This window comes from Triticum aestivum, chromosome 2D, assembly GCF_018294505.1.
Source record: "Triticum aestivum cultivar Chinese Spring chromosome 2D, IWGSC CS RefSeq v2.1, whole genome shotgun sequence".
Taxonomy (NCBI): domain Eukaryota; kingdom Viridiplantae; phylum Streptophyta; class Magnoliopsida; order Poales; family Poaceae; genus Triticum; species Triticum aestivum.
Genome location: NC_057799.1, coordinates 241,192,115 through 241,202,927, shown reverse-complemented (window position 1 = coordinate 241,202,927; position 10,813 = coordinate 241,192,115).

Below are 10,813 nucleotides of genomic sequence, written 5' to 3'. Positions count from 1 at the left end.
ATAGAAGAAGTCATAGAAGGGGGGAACCAACCCTGCGACGATGCTGCTCGTGAAGAAGGGGAAGAAGGTGCTTCCCTCGGGCTCCGGCACGTTAGAGGCAGCCCGAAGCTCAGTCTTCCCCCTCTCGTTGCTATCCCCCGCCGTAAGGAAGCGCGTGGCCCCGCGGTTCTTCTCCGAGACGTCGGGTGCATCGAGAGCAGGCTCGTACCAGGCCGGCGATGAGGCAGGCTTGACCTTCCGAGGCGCCATTGGTCACTGATGCGGAAGGGGAACGGAGCAGATCTGGAGATTTCGAAAGTGAAGAGCAAGAAAGGGGATCTGGAGCAAGGTGAAAGGAAGTAATCAAGGAAAGCGCTGTCTACGCCAGCCTTTTTGACCGTCGGGCAGTTGCCGAGGCAGCGTGGGGAAGTGGAGACGCCCACGTCCAATCAACCGCCACGCGTCGACCAAGGCCGCAGGCTGTTGGGCCCCGCGGCGCTCCGCACTTGCCCCTTGGCTTCGCTTGAAAGCCAATTCCGAGCGCGCCTTGGTCCCGGGGGCTACTATCGGCGTTCTGGGAATGGGGGTCCCCAGACTTGCCTGCATGCGGCCCACGACGTGGCTTTGCAAGCGGGCCCATACGGCCCATCTTCACCAACAAGCTTTCAAGACCCTCGCGAGGGGCCAAGCCTCACGAGTCGGATGACACAATACCTCCTCGGGACCGCCCTCACCAGGCTGGCTCGCGAGGGGCGGTGAGGTCAAGGCAAGGCAAACCTCAAGAGGTTCTAGTGACGTATGTCATGACGAACGAGACCAGGCGGGCGCCAGGCGGGGGCCGGCGCGCACAATGTCCTTGCTTCCTCTTTGGTGCTAAGGGGGCAAGCGCAGGCGAGGAGTACCAAGGCGTCAAGCAAAGGTTTCCATATCGGTGCAACGAGACCAAGACCAGCAGGACGGCAAGACGGAGGTCATCATGGAGCCCAAGACGACATCACCACCAGAGCCTTTGGCAGGCGAAGACTAATTTTGTCAGGATAAGCTGTACTAGCTGTCCCCTTTCAAATTGGCCATTGTTGGCTCCCTTCCCGCTCAATATTTGGGAAGAGGACCAAGGCCTCTATAAATAGGACTAGGCACCACCATAGTAGGAGAGATCACTCAAGCCATCCTCATCCGCACACCACTCACCAAGCACAAGAACACCTCTCCTCAGGAGGTTGTTCTTCCCTTTGTACTATTCATCCTCAGCCCAAGAGGCAATCCACCACCACCACACTGGAGTAGGGTGTTACACCACAATGGTGGCCTGAACCAGTATAAATCTTCTGTCTTTGTGTTCTTTGGGTTCGGCGAGCTAATCCGTGAATTCGTGAAGCGTGTGAGGGCGTGATCGGCGAGGGGGAGATCTTCGCGTGCACCCTAGTGTTCGAACCTTAAGGGTATTGCTGGAACCCGAAATCCAACAGTGAGGGCCTACATTACCAGTTAGGTCCCTGGGTCGCGATGCCTAGGGGTCCCCCTTGACGTATGAACAAACCTCCATACCTTTCCTCGCCGGGATCTCGCTCGGGAGGGGGCACAAAGACCAGGTCCGAGGGACCTGGCGAGGTGGCGTACGCCAGGCGTGACCTGAGCGTAGCCCCCGTGCCCAGCCAACTGGCGCGACTCTCCCGAAGGGAAAGTAGCGCGGTGAGGCTGAACACCGAGCCTGGTGGCTCACGTGAGGTTACTTCAGTCGTGAGGCTACCCTCAGTTATTTAGCACCAGCGCGGAGCATGGCACTTCCGCTCTTGCATGGGCATAGCCGCTCCTCGACCATGTCAACTGCCAGCATGGAGCATGGTGCTTTCACTGGTACGTGGGTGGGGGCTACCTCTGAGGGTCGACCCCGAGGCGTGTATAGCCCCGCCCTGACACGTGGCTTGCACGGCAGCGCTAGAGGAGGTGTGTATGGGCACCCATGAGCCAGTGTGGGACTCACGAGGCCCTACCTCAAGGCGGATTGCAACTGAATTTGATTCAGAACACTTGTGATGGTCCCGCGAGATGGTTAGGCAACCTGCACCGAGTGAATTTCCTAAGGTTATCACATGAGAAGGCCAAACACCAACGACCCTAGGAGGTGACGTGAATGGGGCCGGCCTGCCAGACAGAGATAAGCCATTGGGTTTGTTGATGCTGCAGGGATGGACCCGAGCACAGACGCCGTGCCCAGTCTTCTCACGTAAAAGTCCTGAAGAAAGACAACCGGCGCGCGGCTCCCGCGGTGGCGAGGCACCGGGTCGCGCGCCCTAACTTGCCCGCCCCCGATTAGCTCATGCGAGAACAAGGCACCAAGGACCATGGGAGGTGACGTGCACGAGAGCTGGCTCGCGAGCCAGAGCTCAGCCACTTGGGTTTAGCGATGCTGCAGGGACGGACCCGAGTACAAACGTCGTGCCAGTCGTTAATCATGAGGCGGTCGAGGGTGGGCTTGCAAGCACGCATGACCTTCATGGCGTCGAAGCACCGGAGAGACAGGTGATAATCATAAAGCAACTCATGATCGAAGGGTAGAGCTAGTTCTGATGGACGCAAAAATGATGCATGCTGCAGGGACAGGCCCACGCGGCTTGGGGATGATTCAGCCCGAGGGGCGCCCCCAAAATGAACAAGCCGAAACATGTCACCTAGGACTGTTGCTGAAGAAGTGTTGAGGTAGCCGAAGTCATGCATTGCAGAAGTCGCTCCTCGCGAGTCGCTGATACGTCTCCAGCGTATCTATAATTTATGAAGTATTCATGCTGTTATTTTATCATTCTTCGATGTTTTACAATCATTTTATAGCAATTTTATATCATTTTTTTGGGAGTAACCTATTGACCCAGTGCCCAGTGCCAGTTGATGTTTTTTGCTTGTTTTTTTACATCACAGGAAATCAATACCAAACGGAGTCCAAACGCAACGAAACTCTGATATGTCTCCAACGTATCTATATTTTTCTATTGTTCCATGCTATTATATTATCTGTTTTGGATGTTTAATGGGCTTTAATATGCTCTTTTATATTATTTTTGGGACTAACCTATTAACCAGAGTGTAACAACCCCAAAATTGGGTTATCAATTTTTGTGCTATTATTCTCTCCTGGCACTCATTTTCAAAATTTTCTCCGGAGTTTGCTGGATGACCCTGAGAAAATTTTGTCATTTCCAACCTTTCAAAATCCTGCTCATGTCTTTTTCAGTGGGCAAGACCTCATTTGCATCAGCTCAATTCCTCTTAAACCCTAATTCCCAATTTTTGGAATTTGGATATGCCCTTGTGATTACAAAGGAGCCACCATTTTCCTTGTTCTGTTGATCCTCCCAATTGATCCCAGAGATCATCCTATCTTTCTTAACCTTGGATATGCAAAAATATTGCTAAGTCCAATGCAATATTTTGAATTATGATTTATTCCTTTTCTTGCCTTTCTGAGGAATAAAATCCAAAGGCATATCTAGCCATCTCCTAAATTCATGAGAATTGGTGGAGTTGATGCTTATGCCTAATCCAAGCTCTGGCAAGTATATTGGCCATAATTAAATAAGGAAAATTGCCTTTTCCTATTTAATGCCAATATTGCATTTCTGCCAATTTCCAAAGGAACTACTATTTTTATAGCAGAGAAAATTCCCACATAAATTGTGGAGCTTGTCCTTGCTATATAATCACTAGTTCCATCCTAATATCATGATTCCACAGTTCAAAATTTGGCACATGATCCAATGCAAGTTTCTGCCTTCTCTGAAATTTTGCAAAGGAAGTGCTTTATTGCTAAGTCCAATTGAGCTGCAATTTGGCAGGGTGTTTAACATTGTTAAATAACCCATGGATACCAAAGATGAGCTCAATCCATTCACCCTAGCTCCCTGTGCAATTTTTCAAAGTTTCTGACCAGAACACAAGTTTGTGAAGGAAGTACCTTCATAGTGTTTCCAAATGGGATGAAACTTTTCCATCCTCTCAAGTATCTCAAATCATTATCCTCCACCCAAATTCAGTTCATTTCATTGAACTATGTGAGCACAGGAGCAATTCTTGTTTTCTGTCCAAATTTTCAGTTTGTGAAGCAAGTGTATTTTATCTTGCTCCATTATGGCTGATAATTTTTGCAGGCCTTCTCCTACTCATATAACCTATCTCCACAAGATTGTAGCTCATTTCACTTGACCAATTGCCCTGAGGATTTTTCTGAAGTTTTTGGACAGAAATGATAGCTGTGAAGGAAGTACCATTTTGGTGAGTCCATTTGGTATGAACTTTTTACAGCATCATGGTATGTTCAAATCATCAGGCTTTCCCAAGTTATAGCCCAATCCATCACTCCTAGTGAGTGATTCATCATGATTAAGTTTCTGGGTCAGTTTTGGTGGTTGTACAACAACTATGGTAAATAGTTGTCCATTTTACCTCAAAACTCCCAGGACCGTAGTCCTTTCTACCCCAAGACTCCCGAACATCAAGCTTACCATTTACCCTCTCTGGTTTAATCTCTAGGATGTTTCCAAGTTTGCAACTGCAAACTTGTGGAGCTTGTTTCACTCATCTCCATTTGTCTCTGCCCGATCTTTCACCATGGTAACACTCCACGCTGGAAGGAGTACGCGGTAGACATAAATTTACATCAGTTAAAACCCCAGAGCGTGCCATGCCAGTGGTGACCACGCGTGTAACCAGCCAAAACGGTAGTCTAGCCACTGTGGTCGTCGGCATCGCTGCCCCGACCGCCTCCGGCCTCGCCATTAATGTCCAGTAGCCCCCTCGTCGTCGTCTTCCCTCTGGACTGCTGCCCCCCTTCCTTTTCTTCTCCGGAGAGCCGTGCCAACGACCGAAATAGTGCGCTCCTGTGCATCGTCGTCTTCCTCGCCGATGTCTTCTTCCTCCGTTCATCCGCACGCCTTCCTCGTCTCCGTGACCTCTGGCGTTCGTCTTGATCCCCCTCGTCGCCTTCCCGTGCCTCCCCGTGAGCCTTGGCCGCGCCTGTGCCCTCGCCGGCGCACGGACACGTCGCACGCCGTGTGCCACCTCGCCCCCCTTCCCAAGCTCTCCCGCTGCTATAAGTAGAGCCCTCGAGCTCTTCCGTAGCCACAACGCCTCTCAAAGCCTCCCCACTCGCCTCGGAGCTACACATCCCCCTCCATGGCCGAATGGCCGTCGCTGACCCCCCTCGGCCATTCTCTCTCTCCGGCCGTCCCCTGCCCAGTCTGAGCCCATGGATGGACGCGCCACTCCCCGTCGATCCTCCCTGGCTCGCCGCCCCTCCGCTTCCCCCACCAGAACCCCATGCCCACCAAAGCCCGAAGCCCCTCTCCGCCGCGTGCCCTGCTACTTCTTCTCCCACGCTCCTCGCCGGCAATCGAGCCCACCAAGAGATGCGCCTCGTTCTCCTGAGCTCGTGGGTAGGTCCGCCGTCCCGAGAGGTGGCCGGACGCGCCGGCGATCGCCGTCGGGGCGATCCCCTCCCGCTGCCTCGCTCGACCCCGAGCGTGAGGAAGAAGAAGGCCAGGCGGGCCCCGCCCGCGTTGACCCTGCCTCTGGGCCCCACCTGTCGACGAGACGGGGAGCGCCACGTTGGATAAGTGGACGCGCCCCAGGGGCGAAGTCGTTTTCCCCACGCGAAAGCGTATTGCTGGATAATGCGCTTTCAATCACCGAAAGCGTATTCTTCCTCTTCTTCGGGTTAGAATGCGCTTTCCTTTCTGGAAAGCGTATTTCTGAGAAAGACGCGATCTGTTTTTCTGCTAGGGCCCCGTTTGTAATGATTTTCTTTACAGATTGGTCCCTGATAGTTAAACGGTCATATCTTTTTACCCACAACTCCAAATGAGGTGAATCCAAAGCCCACGTCTTCGTTTCGTCGAGCCCGTTCCGTTGATGTCATTTTCATAATATTTTCACACAGTGAAAATGACCTTTTTGCCCTTGCCCGTAAACAGCCCCCTCCGAGAAGGAACTGTTTCCGGCAAATCTTTTCGCGATCATTTCGCACTTCTTCCCGGAGTATTTGTCGACCCCCAGGCAAGCCAACCTCTTATCATGAGCCCCGAACTTGCATGTTGACTTTGCTTGCACCTTGTGTGTGTGTAGTTGCAGTTGTTTTATATCGTTTTCATCGGCAGTTATTTCTTTATGCCTATCTTGCATGCTTGTGTTTCATGATACCTTTGCCATGTTAATTAGAATGTTATTATTAATAATGCCATGCCACTACTCTACTTTATTTGCATGTCATCGTTATAAACTGTTATGAGGATTGTAATGCACCATTGATATACTATTGTCGTGTCCTTTATGTTATAGTTGTGCACTTGAGGAGTTCAATATTTTGTTCGTGCATTTGTATGCGGCATGTTGCACTCATGTTAAATATGTTCATGATGATGGAGAAGGAAATAAAATGACTTAATAATAACAAACCTCCTCCGTCATTGATGGGATCGAGTCATAGTGCCGCCAAACCGAACTTTTTTAGTGCAGCCACATTTGCCTTATGGGAGGCCTTAATGCGAGCTATTGTCGTGACCTCTCGCCGGTGCCTCCCACTAGGGAAGGTTATGGGCGTGCTTACCCTGATCAGGTAAGCGGACATAACCTTGTGTGCTCGTTTTTGAGATTTTTGGTACCAGTCCCCGAGTGGGAGTGTCCCCGAGTGGGAGTTGACCACGACGGTGGTCGGGGTGTCTTTGGTAGACACGGGGCCACCCAGGACCAGCCCGTTGGGGATTGGGTCAGAGTGGCCGGGAGAGCGTCATGGCAGTAGGTTGGTTTCGTCGGAATGTCGTTGGTCCACCCGAATGGGATGACGAGGCCATGGGTTCCGTGGTGTGGGTACAGTGTGCTACCTCTGCAGAGTGTATAAAGTCTGTCGATAGCAACAGTTCATAGTAGGTCCCACTATCAGGTCTTGGTCGAAATGGAGGACAAACCGAAATAATTAAGTTGGTAAATAAATATGTGATAACAAGAATATGGTAACTTGAACTATGAGATAGTCGTGAGGAGTCACGACGATATTTTGATGATGAGATAAGTGGTTGTGATCATCGTAAGGATCACGGGCCAAATACTGGTCGTGGTTGTGATCGCCGTAAGGATCACGAGTTTTTCTTGAGAAAGACCACTTTGGTGGTGTGTTTGTGATCCAGAGATGATCACAGTTGATAAGAGAGTCCGAGGGACTCGGTGCACAAGTTTGGTTGCATTGCTGGAATAATATATCATTATTTGCATTTAAAGAACCATGATAGAACAGAAGATGATTGCATAATGTTAACATGCTATGTCTACATTGGATATTATTGGTAGTTTATTTTCAGCATAGTTTCTTGATGCCATGCTATGCTTTGATTGACATGTTAAGTTATGCCATGATTGAGATAAAATTCTATGTTTTGCTATTACAATGTTATAATCATGTTCTGATATGCCATGTCATTGCCATGTTAGTAGATGTTATGATTTTGTTCATGCTTAGTTGATTTTTATCATGCCATGTTTAGTAATTGATATGAGATAGGGTGTTGCATGTGCTCGGTTCTTGCTTTGTCTGCAGCTTGTTTGGATGCTATGTATTTGGTTGTCTTGCAAGTACATTTAATGTAGTGACCTGGCGTGTCATGCCAGTTTTGTAGGTCGTACCCGTATTGCTCGCTTGATCCGTCGTGCTAGGCCGTAATCTTGCCAGTCCTGTGAGTTGTGGAGCCCAGCCAGAGTTGTTATGCTGCCAAACCAAGACTTCCGTCACCATTTTTATCAGACTTCCGCTGTCATTTAATAGCCTTAGGGCTATGCCAGATAATTTTATTCATCAATGATGTATTCTCATATACATGTATTTGATGAATATTTTTGTACCTGGAATGCTGTATTATGGACCTGTCATGCGTCAGGTGTTATCCTGGGCTGACGTGCGAAGGCCCCCTGCTCCATGCGGATCGGGGTGCCACACAGAGGCCCAGTGCCAGTTTCTGGTTTTTTGCCTATTTTACAGTTTCGCAGAAAAGGAATACCAAACGGAATCCAAATGGAATGAAACATTTGCGATGATCTTTCTTGGACCAAAAGCAATCTAGAAGACTTGGAGTTGAAGTCTGGAATGCCACGAGGCGTCCATGAGGCAGGAGTGCGCGCCCAGGGGCAGTAGGCACGCCCCCACCCTCATGGGCCCCTTGTAGCTCCACCGACGTACTTTTTCCGCCCATATATACTCTTATACCCTAGATCGATCAGAGAGAGCCACGAAACCACTTTTCCATCGCTGCAACCTTCTGTACCCGTGAGATCCCATCTTGGGGCCTTTTCCGGCGATCTGCCAGAGGGGGAATCGATCACGGAGGGCTTCTACATCAACACCATTGCCTCTCCCATGAAGCGTGAGTAGTTTACCAGAGACCTTCGGGTCCATATTTATTAGCTAGATGGCTTCTTCTCTCTCTTTGATTCTCAATACAAAGTTCTCCTCGATGTTCTAGGAGATCTATTCGATGTAATACTCTTTTGCGGTGTGTTTACCGAGATCAGATGAATTGTGGATTTATGAACAAGATTATCTATGAATATTAGTTCTTCTCTGAATTCTTATATGCATGATTTGGTAACTTTGCAAGTCTCTTCGAATTATCGGTTTAGTTTGGCCTACTAGATTGATCTTTCTTGCAATGAGAGAAGTGCTTAGCTTTGGGTTCAATCTTGTGGTGTCCTTTCACAGTGACAGTAGGGGTAGCAAGGCACGTATTGTATTGTTGCCATCGAGGATAAAAAGATGGGGTTTATATCATATTACTTGAGTTTATCCCTCTACATCAGGTCATCTTGCTTAATGCGCTACTCTTTTCTTATGAACTTAATACTCTAGATGCATGCTGGATAGCGGTCGATGTGTGGATTAATAGTAGTAGATGCAGAATCGTTTCGGTCTACTTGACACGGACATGATGCCTATATTCATGATCATTGCCTTAGATATCTTCATAAATATGCACTTTTCTATCAATTGCTTGGCAGTAATTTGTTCACCCACCGTAATACATGCTATCTTGAGAGAATCCACTAGTTCAACCTATGGCCCCCGGGTCTCTTTCTTATTATATTGCATCTCTTTTATTTACATCGCCTCTGGTTTACTATTTTGCAATCTTAACTTTCCAATCTATAGAACAAAAATACCAAAAATATTTACTTTACTATCTTTATTAGATCACACTTTTGCGAGTGACCGTGAAGGGATTGACAACCCCTTTATTGCATTGGTTGCAAGGTTCTTGATTGTTTGTGCAGGTACTAGGGGACTTGTGCGTTTTCTCCTACTGGATTGATACCTTGGTTCTCAAAACTGAGGGAAATACTTACGCTACTTTGTTGCATCACCCTTTCCTCTTCAAGGGAAAACCAACGCATGCTCAAGAGGTAGGAAGAAGGATTTCTGGCGCCGTTGCCGGGGAGGTTTACGCCAAGTCAAGTCAAGGTTTGATCTCCCGTCAACTTGCCGATTTCTGGCGCCGTTGCCGGGGAGATCTACACCAAGTCAAGACATACCAAGTACCCATCATAAACTATTCTCCCTCGCATTACATTATTTGCCATTCGCCTCTCGTTTTCCTCTCCCCCACTTCTAAAATGATTTTTGAAAACCTTTGCCTTTTCTTCGCCCTTTTTCCGTTCGTCTCTTTTCGCTTGCTTCTTGTGTCCTTGTGTGTTGAGTTGATTGTTTGTCATGATGGCTTAAGATAATACTAAATTGTGTGGCTTTTCCAATACCAAAAATAATGATTTTATTAGCACTCCGATTGCTCCTATTACCGATGCTGAATCTTGTGAAATTAATACCGCTTTGTTGAATCTTGTTATGAAATTTCAATTTTTTGGCCTTCCTAGTGAAGATGCCGCTACCCATCTAAACAACTTTGTTGATTTGTGTGATATGCAAAAGAAGAAAGATGTGGATAATGATATTGTGAAATTGAAGCTATTTCTGTTTTCACTTAGAGATCGTGCTAAAATTTGGTTCTCTTCTTTGCCCAAAAATAGTATTGATTCTTGGAATAAGTGCAAAGACGCTTTTATCCCTAAGTATTTTCCTCCCGCTAAGATCATCTCTCTTAGGAACGATATTATGAATTTTAAGCAACTTGACCATGACATTTTGCACAAGATTGGGAGAGGATGAAATTAATGATACGTAACCGCCCAACACATGGTTTGAATTTGTGGATGATTATACAAAAAAATTATGCCGTATTGAATTTTGCTTCTAGAAATCTTTTTGATTCGGCCGCGGGAGGCACTTTATGGAAATCACCTTAGGAGAAGCTACTAAAATCCTAGACAATATTATGGTTAATTATTCTCAATTGCACACTGAAAGATCCACAACCAAATTACCCAATATGGATCTAAGGTAGGAGTTACTCTGAAAAATCTTAGGGAAAAGGAACCCATAGTTACCGAGAAGATAGATCAACATTCCACTAGAATTGATAAACTCGAAGATATTATTACCAACTTGGGGTCCGCTTTTTCTGCCATTAAAAATACCTCAAATCCTCCTCCTACTAAAGTTGCCAAGTGTATCTATGTTCCTAAAAATAAGGGTGAATCTTCTAGTAATGAAAATGAAGACCTCAAATCAATAAGTGTTCACCCCAACTTTTTCGATATCATAAGGAACCTTTTGATACAAATGAATTTCTTGATTTCTTGCCTAGGAGTTTGATCATTAACAAAAACAAAGAACCTCCTAAAGGTTATGAGTGTTCAATTGAAGAATTGCATACCAAAGATGCGAATACCTAGATCTATTCTTGCCTTT